Genomic DNA, 12,993 nt, shown 5'->3' with positions numbered 1-12,993 from the left:
ATGCCTATGATGATGATGGCTACAAAGAAGGGAAATGATCCAGTCTACTTCTGCCAAGACTTTGCACTGTCTAGTAGTCGGCTTGATGGAGGAGCTCCTTGTGAGTGCTGAGAAAAAAATGTCAAAGGAAACTAAGGCTATGCTTGTTCAAAGTCTCAAAAAGGTCATTGTTTCAGATGTGTTTTCTCATTTTCCAAAATGAATGAAAACTTCCTCATGCCACTGCCTCTTCTTCGGCTCTTAGATTCTGGGTTCCTCTGGATATCCAGTTCAGCAGCTGCACAGATTTGAGGAAAACAAGATTGATTATAGACACAATCATGCTTTTGGAGCCAAATGCAAGGATTTTTTTTCTCCCTCTTTGATAATGACTGTTTCTATAGGTCTAAGTAAGGTGTGTTGACAGTCTGCACACTTCAGGTCAATCTGTCTTTCTGATTTATAAGCAATGGTTTATTATTTCCCACATAACAGCCTTCTTGGTGCTTCAACATCTTGGAAGTAACCTTCATTCTGAACTTTCAAATGACTTTTTTTTTTTTTTAACATTGCAAGAGATATTTAATAACCTGTATGTGGAAAGAATCTGAAAAAGGATATGTGTGTGGATCTGAATCACTTAGCTGCTGCTGCTGCTAAGTCACTTCAGTCGTGTCCGACTCTGTGTGACCCCATAGACGGCAGCCCACCAGGCTCCCCCATCCCTGGGATTCTCCAGGCAAGAACACTGGAGTGGGTTGCCATTTCCTTCTCCATCATATGACTTTTTGCAAATGATTTTGAGAGGATTTTCTTGACATTTTCCTGACATTGTGTGTAGATTACGATGTTTTAGCTTTATGTTATACTCCAGTTTTCAAATGGACTTTGGCCAATCCACCATTCCTCACTACAGGATATAATTTGGAATCTAGACCAACTGCTCTCAGAAGAATATACTATGGAGTAGTTTAATATGATTAATTTAGATAAATTAGAAACAATATGATTTTCCACATTTACAATTTTTATGTGTCATGTCTGATTGGAGAAGGGAATGGCAACCCACTCCAGTATTCCTACCTGGGAAATCCCATGCATGGAGGAGCCTGGTGGGCTACAGTCCATGGGGTTGCAAAGAGTCAGACGTGACTGAGCGACTGAGCACATGTCTGATAATCTCTGAGTACACGTACAAGGGAAATGAAGAAAAAGATAGTTCTTGCCATTACAGGAATAATTTAATAAAAAGAAAAGAAATAAAGTGCACCAATGATGCCCACGCAGCCTGCATAGGAACATTAATAACAGAATTGACTAGTTTGAAACAACCTGTAGGAGATTAGGTCCAGGATTCAGGTTATTGGATCGTTAATGACTGCAGAAAGAGTATATTTTTCTTCAATGATGTGGAACAATTCGCAACTGTTAAATGTGAGACAAACAGATGAGTTCAGGGCATAAAAACTTTGTAATTTCAAAAATTCTTCATGTTCTGAGGCAATTTCTTAAATATGGTTTAGAGGCATCCAAAATTTAGGGTTAAGGAAATAAAACTCATTCAGACTGGGACACATGAGCTATTTAGACATCTGAGTTCTATGACCTGGGTTACCCTACTCTGTGGCAAATGTGAAAATGTCCAGTAATTAACATTAGTGATTACTGGACAGATGTTTTCTATTGTCCCTTGACCCCCTGAGGCTGAGGGGTTGGACACTATTTCAAAAGTACAATTTGAGCGTTGGCATGCTCACAGTCTTCTTGCCACACCCCGTTTCCCCTGTACCCCAAATCTGTAAATGTACTACGGCCTTCCGTCCTCAAAACCATCTCTCCATCAGCAAAGTCATTCCAGTAACACCGTCTTTTTAAAATTTTTATTACTTTTCTCATGAGAGTAGTGTCAAACCCATTAAACGGTCAATGGCAGTCATCACTTTATTTTAGAAACACTGCTGAATGAGATAACCCATCTTCTCTGGAATTTTTAGTGAGTTGTAAGTCTTCATGGGAAATGCGGTTTACCAGGAATGAAATGGAACAGCTGGAAGTATGTTCAAATCTTTTCTCCCAGGATTTACGAAAGGTTTTAAGACCAGCAATACATAAGGCCCTCTTAGATATATTACCAGTTAAATCCCAAGTAAATTTGTCGTTTTTTGCTTTTCAAAGATAAAATGATAGAGTATCTTCTTTGGGACAATGTGAGATTACAAAAAAAAACCCAACCAACCAACCAAAAAAAGAAAAAAATAACAAATAAAAGCAAACCAAAAAAGCCAGTGTGCAAACAACAAAACACCCTGATGAGATTTCTGTTGGCCCACAAAGGGAGAGTTTTAGTCAGTTTGCTTTCCTCTCCTCTTTGACATACCCAGTAGCCAAAATCACATCTAATCTACTGAATTCCAAGTCATTTCATTCAAGAACAGGGTTTGGTTGGGGTCTGAGGGCTCTGAGGTTGATATTGGGTCTAATCATGCTCTAGGGTCTCAGAAGATAAGACTGGAGGAAGGTATCTTACATTCTGGGAAGATCTCTGATAGCTGAGAAAGGAAGAGAAGCGGAGAGGGTGCTTCCTGCTTGTTTTTTTCTAACGTTACTTTTAAGGAATTGACTGTAGTGTCAGCTGCCTGCTTTCCTGTTCTGTTCCAGCTCAGTTGGCAAGAGAGGAACATTCCATGGACACTTAGCAAAACACCACATTGAAAACAAATAAATATGGGTGAGCCCCCTAGGAGGATCCTAGGGAGAGGTCTACGGGGCCATGAAAGGTTCTTTTATGAACAACTCCAGCCGCTGGGGCCCAGGGACAGACACAGTGGGACCACTCCACTGAAGTGGAGATAAACACACTTCAGAAAGCAAACTGAGCAAGTGGGTGTTTCCACCCCTTAAAATTACAAGCCAAAAAGTCAAGAAGGACATTTTTAGTTATACAAATAGTTCCTAAAGTGGTTCTTGTGGGCGATGTGTGAATTCTCCAGAGCTCCACCAGCCCATGCTGTGGAGCAGATCATGGAGCTGTGATGTGTGATTCAATACTGAGATATGAGGATGCCAGGAGCTCTCAGGGGTCGCCAGGTCCCTTCTTCTGCCTCATAGCAGAAGTTTGCTCTTGCATCCCAGCTGGGAAGCTTTCACATTCTCTGATGTTCTTACAAGACCCCTGAGTCTCCTGGTGTCCAGGCCACTCCTTGAGGACCTCCAACATGGTGGAAGGGGGAGAATGTGCTCTAGTCAATCTGTCTTCACACTGGGGCTCACAGCTCACATCAGTCATCACCGAAGACCCACATGGGCCCTGGTAGAACGGGGGTCCCTTGGAATCTGGTTATCTATCTAATTCTGGATTTCCTGTGGGCTTGCGGTGGCTCAGAGGTAAAGAATCTGCCTGCAATGCAGGAGACCTGGGTTTGATCCCTAGGTAGGGAAGATCCCCTGGAGAAGGGAGTGGCAACCCACTCCAGTATTCTTGCTTGGAAAATCCCATGGACAGAGGAGCCTGGTGGGCTACAGTCCTTCAGGTTGCAAAGAGTTGGACACGACTGAGAGAGTAAATAACAAACAAATAAAGTGGGTTCAGTATTGCCCCCACCCCAGCCTTGATTCAAATCTCCTGCTGCCACCAGCCAGTTCCTTTTCAGGGTCCTTCTTGGTTTCACCATCTACTTGGTTGTTCAAACCAATAACCCAGGAGTCAGTGTTGACTTGTCAGAGTCTCTTCTTGGCCTTATCCAATCCATCATAATCCATCATCAACTCCCACCAGCTTTATTTTTCAAAAATACATCTTCATTCCCATTTCCACCACCCTGCCCAAACCACCATTACCTCCTGGCTCAATGTCCCCCAAAGCTTCTAAACTAGATTTCCTGTCTATGGCCATACCACCCTGGATGTGTCTGATCTCAGGAAACTAGGTATCCTGCATACAACGGTGCCCTGCCCTCCAAGTGTTTAGCATCTACACAGCCTCTGGAGCAGCCTTTTAAAAATATCAAGGAGCTCATCTTCTCTCCTCTTCAAAACTTTCCAGGGGTTTCCCACTCTCTGTTGAATCCAGTCCAGCCTTCTTTCCATGGTCTACAAGAGCTGTTCATGATCTAACCCTTGCATCTCCCACCTTCCTTTTGGACCATTTTACCCATTCTTACTGTGTTCTAGCCATGTCAGTTTTTCTAATTCTCATGGACACCAGGTCACTTTTGCCTTTGGGAATTATCTGGCATGCTCTTCCCTCAAGAGTTGTACATGCCTGGTTCCATCAAATTCAGTACTCAGCTCAAATATAACTTGTATAGCAAGGAAGTTTCTCCTGGATCATCACCTAGAGTCATACCTCCATTCCCTCTCCCCAGTCTAGGATACCAAACAGTGTTTTATTGTATTTAGAATACTTTTCACAGTTTTCTTATTTTTTGTTTACTTGTGTCTTATGTGTTTCTTCTATCCACCCCCCGCCCAATGGAATATATGTTCCTTGAGGGCAGACATTTGTTTTTCTTGTTCACTGTTCCATCTCCAGGAGCTGGTGTGCAGTAGATGCTCAATAAATATTTAACAATAAACAAATCCTCTGAAAAGGTAGTGGCAGAGGGACTGCAGATGATGAAGTGTTTTGTTCAGGGTCTTCTATGATGATGGGTTTATGGGTATATGTGAAGCTTATCCACAGATCACTTCTCCCAGCTGAAGCTTCTGTGAGGGTGTTGATGCACTAAAAATCAGTGTTTGGGGGGAAGGCAATTAGTGGGTGCAAGAAAAAAGGCTGATGCTTAGCCTTATCTCAAGACTTCTTATCTTCCATAATCACATGAGCCAGTTCCTCAAAGTAAGTGAATCTCTCTCTCATATCTCTCATCTCAGTACATATTTGCTGTCATTGTTCAGTCACTCAGTCTTGTCCAACTCTTTGTGGCCCCAGGGACTACAGCATGCCAGGCTTCTCTATCCTTTGCCATCTCCTGGAGTTTGCTTAAACTCATGTCCATCGAGTCGATGATGCCATCCAACCATCTCATCCTCTGTCGTCCCCTTCTCCTCCTGCCTTCAATTTTTCCCAGCATCAGGGTCTTTTCCAATGAGTCAGCTCCTCACATCAGGTGGCCAAAGCTTTGGAGCTTCAGTTTCAGCACCAGTCCTTCCAATGACAATTCAGGATTGATTTACCATCTATCTATACATATATACACTTATGTATATAGAATATACATATGATTATTTATTTATTCAGTTTACCTAGAGAACACTGACCAATACACCGTCTCTCTCTCCATCCCACAAATTTGTATTCAGCTTGAATTCTATTTAATAGAGAGTAGATATGACCCGGTCTTTGTGCTCTAGGAACTGATAATCTAATAAGAGAGTTAAGGACACAAACACTCAAAATTCAAGGCAGGATGTAATTGCTGACACAAGACAGGTGTAGACACAATACTCTGAGGGTTCAGAGAAGAGTAACAGACCTTAAAGTGGTTGGGAGGATTAATTCAGGAGCCAGGCTGTCTGAGCTCAATTACCTGTTCCCAATTTTATTACCTGTGTGATCTCTGGCAAGTTATTTAATGGTCTGTGCCACACTTTCCTTACTTACAAAATATAGAAATAATTAGTACCTACTTCACGGAATTATCAGAAATAGTAGGCAAAATAAAGCATGTAAGACAGCATCATAATATTAGAAGTATTCAATATGTAGGACTGAGGATGGAGCATTTTATCCTAAAGTTGGGACAATTTAAATTTTAAGGTGAAGATTGGAAAGGAAATTCCAAGTGGAGTCATGTGAACAAAAGGAGCTGGAAGGGGTGAATGACAATGGTTGAAATATTCGATTTGATTGGAAAACAAAAAGGAGAAGAAGATAATATTGGGAAATGATGTGGGAGCATAATAGCGAAGGACAGTAATAATCATCCTCTCTTTGGCATTGGCTTTCTTTGCGATTGGAATGAAAACTGACTTTTCCAGTTCTGTGGCCACTGCTGAGTTTCCCAAATTTGCTGGCATATTGAGTGCAGCACTTTCACAGCATCATCTTTCAGGATTTGAAACAGCTCAACTGGAATTCCATCACCTCCACTAGCTTTGTTCGTAGTGATGCTTTCTAAGGCCCACTTGACTTCACATTTCAGGATGTCTGGCTCTAGATGAGTGATCACACCATCGTGATTATCCGGGTTGTGAAGCTCTTTTTTGTACAGTTCTTCCATGTATTCTTGCCACCTCTTCTTAATATCTTCTGCTTCTGTTAGGTCCATACCATTTCTGTCCTTTATCGAGCCCATCTTTGCATGAAATGTTCCCTTGGTATCTCTAATTTTCTTGAAGAGATCTCTAGTCTTTCCCATTCTGTTGTTTTCCTCTATTTCTTTGCACTGATCGCTGAAGAAGGCTTTCTTATCTCTTCTTGCTATTCTTTGGAACTCTGGATTCAGATGCTTATATCTTTCCTTTTCTCCTTTGGTTTTCGCTTCTCTTTTTTTCACAGCTATTTGTAAGGCCTCCCCAGACAGCCATTTTGCTTTTTTGCATTTCTTTTCCATGGGGATGGTCTTGATCCCTGTCTCCTGTACAATGTCACAAACCTCATTCCATAGTTCATCAGGCAGTCTACCTATCAGATCTAGGCCCTTAAATCTATTTCTCACTTCCACTGTATAATCATAAGGGGTTTGATTTAGGTCATACCTAATATGATTTATAATCATAAGGGATTTGATTTAGGTCATACCTGAATTCCAAAGAAAGGCAATGCCAAAGAATGTTCAAACTACTGATCAATTGCACTCATCTCACATGCTAGTAAAGTAATGCTCAAAATTCTCCAAGCCAGGCTTCAGCAATACGTGAACAGAGAACTTCCTGATGTTCAGTCTGGTTTTAGAAAAGGCAGAGGAACCAGAGATCAAATTGCCAACATCCGCTGGATCATGGAAAAAGCAAGAGAGTTCCAGAAAAACATCTATTTCTGCTTTATTGACTATGCCAAAGCCTTTGACTGTGTGGATCACAATAAACTGTGGGAAATTCTGAAAGAGATGGGAATACCAGACCACCTGACCTGCCTCTTGAGAAATCTGTATGCAGGTCAGGAAGCAACAGTTAGAACTGGACATGGAACAACAGACTGGTTCCAAATAGGAAAAGGGAGTATGTCAAGGCTATATATTGTCACCCTGCTTATTTAACTTATATGCAGAGTACATCTTGAGAAATGCTGGACTGGAAGAAGCACAAGCTGGAATCAAGATTGCTGGGAGAAATATCAATCACCTCACATATGCAGATGACACTACCCTTCTGGCAGAAAGTGAAGAGGAACTAAAAAGCCTCTTGATGAAAGTGAAAGAGGAGAGTGAAAAAGTTGGCTTAAAGCTCAATGTTCAGAAAACGAAGATCATGGCATCCGGCCCCATCTCTTCATGGGAAATAGATGGGGAAACAGTGGAAACAGTGTCAGACTTTATTTTGGGGGGCTCCAGAATCACTGCAGATGGTGACTGCAGCCATGAAATTAAAAGACGCTTACTCCTTGGAAGAAAAGTTATGACCAACCTAGATAGCATATTCAAAAGCAGAGACATTACTTTGCCGACTAAGGTCCGTCTAGTCAAGGCTATGGTTTTTCCAGTAGTCATGTATGGATGTGAGAGTTGGACTGTGAAGAAGGCTGAGCACTGAAGAATTGATGCTTTTGAACTGTGGTGTTGGAGAAGACTCTTGAGAGTCCCTTGGACTGCAAGGAGATCCAACCAGTCCATTCTAAAGGAGATCAGCCCTGGGATTTCTTTGGAAGGAATGATGCTGAAGCTGAAACTCCAGTACTTTGGCCACCTCATGCGAAGAGTTGACTCATTGGAAAAGACTCTGATCCTGGGAGGGACTGGGGGCAGGAGGAGAAGGGGACGACAGAGGATGAGATGGCTGGGTGGCATCATGGACTCGATGGATGTGTCTGAGTGAACTCCGGGAGTTGGTGATGGACAGGGAGGCCCGGCGTGCTGCGATTCATGGGGTCACAAACAGTCGGACACGACTGAGCTGAACTGACCCTCTCTTTGGTGAGTAATTATATATCACCGAAGATTTCCAAGCAGAGAATTGTTGAAATGCTCTAAATTTCTGCAACAATTTATTGGCTCAGAAATCTTTGGTGACCTATACTATCTTAGCAAGGGCTTTCCTGGTGGCTCAGTTGGTAAAGAATCCGCCTGCAATGTGAGAGACCTGGGTTTGATCCCTGGGTTGGGAAGATCCCCTAGAGGAGGGACTGGCAACCCACTCCAGTATTCTTGCCTGGAGAATCCCCATGGACAGAGGAACCTGACAGGCTACAGTCCTTGGGGTCACAAAGAGTCGGACATAACTGAGCTACTAAGCACAGCACAATGTCTTAGCAAAACGTTTCTTTTATTTTGATTTGGGTTCTTTCCTCTTTATTTGGGTTTATTTGACTTTCTTTTCTAGTCTTAACATGGCAGCTTAGTTTATTGATTTGGGATCTTTCTTCATTTTAATATACTTATTTCATGCTATAAATTTCACTCTAAGCACTGGGTTAGCTGTAGTTCACATTTTTGTTGTGGTTTTCTTTTTGATCTGTTCAAAATATTTTCTGATTTCCGTTGACTGTCCGTCTTTTGCCTGTGGATTAGTTGGGAGTCTGCTGTTTAATTTCCAAGTGATTGGAAGGTTTTCTGTTCCTTTTCTCTTACTGATTTCTAGTGATAAAAAGAATCTGCCTGCAAATGCAGGCAATGCTAGAGACAAGGCTTCAATGTCATTATGTCCAGAGAGCATACTTTGTATGACTTCACTTATTAAAATTGGTCAAGATTTGTTTTATGGCCTAGGATTTGGTCCATCTTGGTGAATGCTTAATGTGCACTTGTGTATTTTGCTGTTATTGGGTGGAGTGTTCCATTAATGCCAATTAGATCCAGATGGTTGATCATGTTGCTTATTTCTTCTAAATCCCTTCTAACTTTCTGCGTCCTAGTTCTATCTGTTACTGAGAGAGTGTTGAAGTCTCCACATCTTACTCTGGCTTTGTCTATTTCTCCTTTGAATTCGTCAATTTTTTCTTCATGTGTTTTGAAGCTCTATAGTTAGATGTATACACATTTAGTATTGTTATATCTTCTTGATGAATTGACTCTTTTATATATGTGATATTCCTCTTTATCTTTGGTAATTTTGTTTTGATGTCTATCTTGTTTGATACAAATATAACCAGCCCATTTTTTTTTTAAGGGAGTTAGTGTTTGCTTGGGTGTCTTTTTCCACTATCTTACTTTTAACTTATTTATATCATTATGTGTGAGTAAGTTTCATAGAGCTAGCATATATTTAGGTCATCATATAAAATCTAACCTGACAGTTGTCATTAAAATTGCTGTGTGCTCAGTCGCTCAGTTTTGTTCGACTCTTTGTGACACCATGAACTGTTGCCCATCAGGCTCCTCTGTCCATGGAATTTGCCAGGCAAGAATACTGGAGTGGATTGCCATTCCCTAGTCCAGGAGATCTTCCCAATCCAGGGATTCAAAGTGCACTTCTAGCTTCTCCTGCATTTGCAGGCAGATTGTTTATCACTAGCACTGCCTGGGAAGCCCAAAATTGATGTGTTGTGTATAATTTATCATTTTAATTATTTTTTGTTTGTTTAATGTTTTTGTTTCTCTATTTCTTCTTTCCTGATTTCTTTTGGTTTGTTGGATTGTATCTTAGCATTTCATTTTATTTATTATTTTCATTTTGACTGTGTCTGTTTGCTCTAGAGATTACAAAATGCATTCTCAACTCTTCACAATCTGTTTAGAATATTACCAATTCAGTTTGAATGTAGACGTCCTGTCCCTCTAATGTTCTTTAACCCCAAGTTTTTGGGTTTTTTTTCTTGGCCACATTGCATGGCATGTAGGATCTTAGTCCCTCAACCAGGGATCAAAACTCTGTCCCATGCAGTTTTAACCACTGGACTGCCAGGAAAGTCCTACCCCTCTCTCTTTATGCACAATTGTCTTACATATTACATTCACATATGTTAATGACTTCATCTGTCAATATTGTTGTTGCTATTATTTTTATATTATTTTGCTTTCAACTGTTAACATGTTTTAAAACTTTCGGGGAGGGGAAGTATAGTATATGATATTTAGCCATATATCCACTTTTCCTGTTATTCTTTCTCTATTTCTAGGGAATTGAGCCAACAGAGAGTAAGTGGAGACTGACAAATAGAACCTAAATTTCTGATGACCTTGACTGAGTTCTGAATATGGCTGTATTATCCTCTGGACTTTTCACAACTTTTTTTCCCTGTTGTTGAAATCTGTTTTCAGTTTGATTTTCTGTCCTTTCTAATGGAAAGCAGCCTGGTTGACACAGGAGGAGGTTTTGGGGAAGGGTACTATGATAATTAGTTTTGGGAAGGAGGTAATATGATAATTCTTTGGTTGCAGTATAAGTTGTAACAGGCTAATAAATCACAAAATTGTGGGTGTAATTCAACTTGATTTCAAATCCAAATGTTTTTAAATTTTTTCTAGTTTAATTTCATTTGTAGTTTAAGAAAATCAGGATTAGAATATTTGTTGCTGTAGTCTCTCCTGGAATAAATCCCTTGAAATGCAATTCTACCTTTGAAGGTTTTTATGGATCTTGACATCGTTATTCACTGAGACAGACAGTAGAATATTAATTAATTGCCAGCTTCACTACAGTGGTCCAGCATGATTTCCTAAAAGGGGCAAGATGACTGTCCTTTTCTCTGCAGCTGATTTCATTTCTAAAGAGCAAGTCATACTGTTTGCTGAAGGATATGTTAATTACTCATATGATGATGGTGGTGATAATGATGTACAATTATTACTTAGTGACTCATTGGCGCTGGTCCCATCTGTTAATATCTAGAGTTGTTTATCCCTCAATTTCAGGTAGATGAAAATGAACATGGATTTGTAGGTAGGTACCCATGATTGTTTAAGTGGCCGAGTTTAGAACAAAGTGGGAAACTCACTGTGGACTGAGAAATCACTTAAGATGAGCAATTATGATGAGGTCAAAATTCATTTGTCATTTTGTATCAGTTGGAGATTATTTTCAAGTACACTTAACTGAAACTAGACTCCACTGGCTTAGGCAAATAGAGGGACAGGTATGATAGTTCATGATGTCATCAAAAGACTCAAGCTTCTGCTTACCCTTGTCTCTGCTGTTATTAGTCGACAGGACTTTGGGGACAGGTATATAATTTATATGTAGAAAAAATTGCCCCTTTTAGAGTACAGTTCTATGAGCTTGGACAAACACATAGGGTCATGTATCCATCACCATAGCAAGATATGGAACAAGCTGAACATCCCCTACTTTTTTTGCTTGTGCCCCTTTAGAGCTAGCATCTCCTTTCACCCCCACTCTGACAACCAACGATCTATTTCTTATCTTTATAAGAATGCCATATAAATGAATGTATTCTTTCACTTGGGATAATGAATTAGAGCCTTACGCTGCTGTGTGTATCAATATTTTTCCTTTTTAGAAAAATGAAGAAGTACTTTTATGGATATCCCTTTGATGGATAGAGTTTGTTGATCCATTCACTAGTTGAAGCACATTTGGGTTGTCTCTAGTATTTGTTGATATGCTATCAACATCCGCATGCAGGCTTTTGTGTGACCATGTTTCATTTCTCTTGGGTACATACCTAGTAGTGGGATTGCTGGGTCATATGATGGGTATGTGTTTGGTGGTGGTGGTGGTTTAGTCACTAAGTCGTGTCTGACTCTTGCGAATCCATGAACTGTAGCCCACCAGGCAAGAATGTTGGAGTGTGCTGCCATTTCCTTCTCCAGGGGATTGTCCCGATCCAAGGATCGAACCCTGGTCTTCTGCATTGCTGGCAGATTCTTTACTGACTGAACCATCAGGGAAGCTTTGGGTATGTGTTTAGGCTTATACAAAACTGCAGACTTGTTCTTCAAATGGCTGGAACATTCTCAGCAGTAATGTTCGAGAGTTCTTGCTGATTTACCTCCTCACCATCACTTGGCCTCGTAGTTTCTTTCCAATCTTATACGGGTGTAACAGTATCTCCTATTTAAAAACTTCTTTTTACAATTATTGTTTTGTATTTGGCTGCTTCAGGTCTTGGTTGCAGCATGCAGGGTCTTTGATGCCCCATGCGGAATCTTTTGTTGCAGTGCACGGACTCTGTCTAGTTGTGAGTTGTGCATTGATTCTAGAGTGTGGGGGCTCAGTAGCTGTGATGCCTGGGATTAGTTGCTCTGCAGCATCAGGGATCTTAGTTCCCTGACCAAAGATTAAATTCATGTACCCTACATTGCAAAGGATGCTAATTTTCCATCAAAATGCATCTTCCTTGGTGAAGTGTGTCCTCAAGACCCTTTATCCATTTTGTACTGAGTTGTTTTATTGAGACTTGAGAGTCTTTTATGAAAATATGCATTTTGCAAATATTTTCATCTAGTCTTCTGTCTTCATTTTCTTACCACTGTCTTTCTGAGAGTTTAGGTTTAACATTTAGTTTAGTTGGATGGACTTCCCTGGTGGCTCAGATGGTAAAGCGTCTGTCTATGATGAGGGAGACCCGGGTTTGATCCCTGGGTTGGGAAGATCCCTTGGAGGAGGAAATGGCAAGCCACTCCAGTACTATTGCCTGGAAAATCCCATGGACAGAGGAGCCTGGTAGGCTATAGTCCATGGGGTCGAAAAGAGTCAGACACGACTGAGCAACTTCACATTCACATTAGTTGGATGAAGTTCAGTTTCTCATTTTTTTTCTTTCATGGTTTGTACTTTTTGTATCTTTTCCAGTAAGTCTTTGCCTTACTCAAGGTCACAAATATTTCCCCTATGTTTTCTTCTAGAAGTTTTATATATTTAGATTTTATGTTTGGAACTATGATTCAATTTGAGCTAAGTCTTTGTTGCATGAAGAGGCTTCAGTTGAGTCTTTTTTTTTTTCCTTAATGTGAATGT

This window comes from Oryx dammah, unplaced genomic scaffold (genome assembly GCF_014754425.2).
Source record: "Oryx dammah isolate SB20612 unplaced genomic scaffold, SCBI_Odam_1.1 HiC_scaffold_12, whole genome shotgun sequence".
Classification (NCBI taxonomy): domain Eukaryota; kingdom Metazoa; phylum Chordata; class Mammalia; order Artiodactyla; family Bovidae; genus Oryx; species Oryx dammah.
Note: the sequence above shows the minus strand (reverse complement) of the source record.